Raw genomic sequence first — 2,180 nt, 5'->3', positions numbered from 1 at the left:
GGTGAGTGGGAAGAGAGGTCCCTGCAGGACCCGGCCCTCCCGCGGCTGCACACCAGGTAGACCGGCTGCACCTGTGCCAGCGAGGAGCCGGCCTCGGGCGCCTTATATAGGGGCCGCGCCCGCCGCACCCCACGCTCCGGCCCTGTAATCGCCCCTGCCGGCCGGCCGGGCGCAGCGGTGGCCAAACAGGATCTCAGGCGCTGGTTTATCAGGACGTGGACGGGGAAAGGTTCCCGCTCGGGCCGCGGCCGGTTATCGCCCGCTCCCCGCAGGCTGGCAGGCTTCCCTGTTTGCTCCGGGCTGAGATTGCGGCCGTCCTGGGGATGGTTCCGGGGGCCAGTTCCGGGGGTCAACAGTGACGTCCGCCACAGCCTGGGAGCCAAGTGGGGCCTGGTGTAGGGTGTAGGGGGTTCCGGGCACCTCTCCGCCCCTGCAGGGAGCCCGAGTGCGAGCACAGTTCCTGGGGTGAGTTCCACTCACACTCGGACCCCAGGACCCCCAAACACACCAGCATCTGGGCCCCACCCCCACCCTAGGAAGAAAGACCACCCAGTGGAACGACCTCTGCAGAGGTGAAGTCAGTGCTGAGCTGGGGTCCTAGGTCGAGGCCACACGGCCGGGCGGCCAGCCTGAGGTCAGACAGGACAACTGCTCGGAGACCTGAGGAGCTTTCGAGGCCGACACCACATGCTGGGGTGCAGGGCTGTTCCTGGGGACCCCTTCTCGGCCTGCCTCCTCAGACTTCAGGTCATGCTGTACCACAGGAGCCCCCCATTACATTTTCTGGCCCCGCACAGCTCCGAGCGGTTCGACTCAGACAGGAGCAGAGGCAGGTGGCCTCAGGGGCTGCCCATCTGGGGGTGTCTCTGGGGGTTGTACCAGCCGTAGGTCACAGCCCCCGGGGAGCATGGCGTGGCTCCTGGGGGCAGTACCCCAGGCAGCAGGGTGGCGGGGCCAGTGGGCCCTTGTCCATGGGCAGGACACCCCAGGATCACGTGGGGTCAGGGTGAGGGTCAGGGCACTGGATACTCTGGTCCCTCTTGCAGCAGGGGGCAGGGTGGGTCACGCTCTCCAGGACAGCCGTGGCCCGAGTGGGACCCTGTTGGAACTCGGGGCCTGGCTCAGGAGGCTCCCTCTTCCTCAAGGGGTTCTGGCCCCACGGAGACATGGGGTGCAGGGGTCCTAGCTCCTTCCACTGAGGACCCAGGTCTAGGCCGCCGGCCAGCCCCACGCGGGGCAGGGTCCTGGGTTCCAGACACTGGGCCCCGCGGCCTGGCTGTGGCCGCCGCTCCCACCTGGAGGCCCAGCTCCGCAGGGCAGAGGTTGCCGTTTCCCTGAACTCAACTCGAGTTTCACAGTTGCTCCAGCAGAGCCCGCCCTCAGCGAGCTGCTAGCCGAGGCCATTGGTCCCTGGATGCTGTCCTGGCCCTTTCGCCTTCAGCTCAAGGGGCCCCAGAATGCGTGGGCCCAGAGTGCACCCCATCCAGCAGCTGAGAGGTCAGAGCAGTCACAGGACTAGGTCCAGGTCCCGGGGTCCCTCCTCGGTTCACTGCAGCGAGGGGCGGTGCCCAGAGGGGCTCTGGCCTGGGGTCCCTCTCACCATCTGTCCAGGCTTCGCCGAGGGGCCCCCTGGGGCCTCTGTCTCCCTAGGAGAGCTCGCACAGTTCCAGGTCCCCACAGGCTCCAACTGGGGTCCCACAGGGACACGGGTGGGCTGTCTCTCAGGCCTCCGTTTGGTTTGGGTGCAGAGGGTGAGGGCGCCCAGACGTGGGGCTGTGGGGGGACATGTCAGGTCCCAGGACGGAAGCTGCAGGAAATCTCTCAGGTGCTGGGCCTGTGCGCTGAGGGCCCTCCGGGGTGACCTCCCTCCACACAAAGCTGCCGGGCTGGGTGCCAACCGAGGCGGAGGGTGAGGCTGTCCGCTGGGTGCCCTGAGGGGCTGGCAGTGGAACTGAGCCCAGGGCCCCCAGTAGCTTCCCGGGACCTGCAGCCCACCCACAGGCTCGCCCAGCAGGCGCCCAACCGCAGGGCCCCGGCACGGCTGCCCTCGGGGGCCCCCACGCCCCCGGTGTTCCTCGGCTCCTCCCTCCCGGCTGACGGCCCTCGTCCCTTCTCTACTCAGCACTCACGTCGTGGCCGTGGGCCCCAGCAGTGCTTCACCCCATGGGGTCTGTCTGCCT

This window comes from Molossus molossus, unplaced genomic scaffold (genome assembly GCF_014108415.1).
Source record: "Molossus molossus isolate mMolMol1 unplaced genomic scaffold, mMolMol1.p scaffold_m16_p_31, whole genome shotgun sequence".
Lineage (NCBI taxonomy): Eukaryota > Metazoa > Chordata > Mammalia > Chiroptera > Molossidae > Molossus > Molossus molossus.
Note: the sequence above shows the minus strand (reverse complement) of the source record.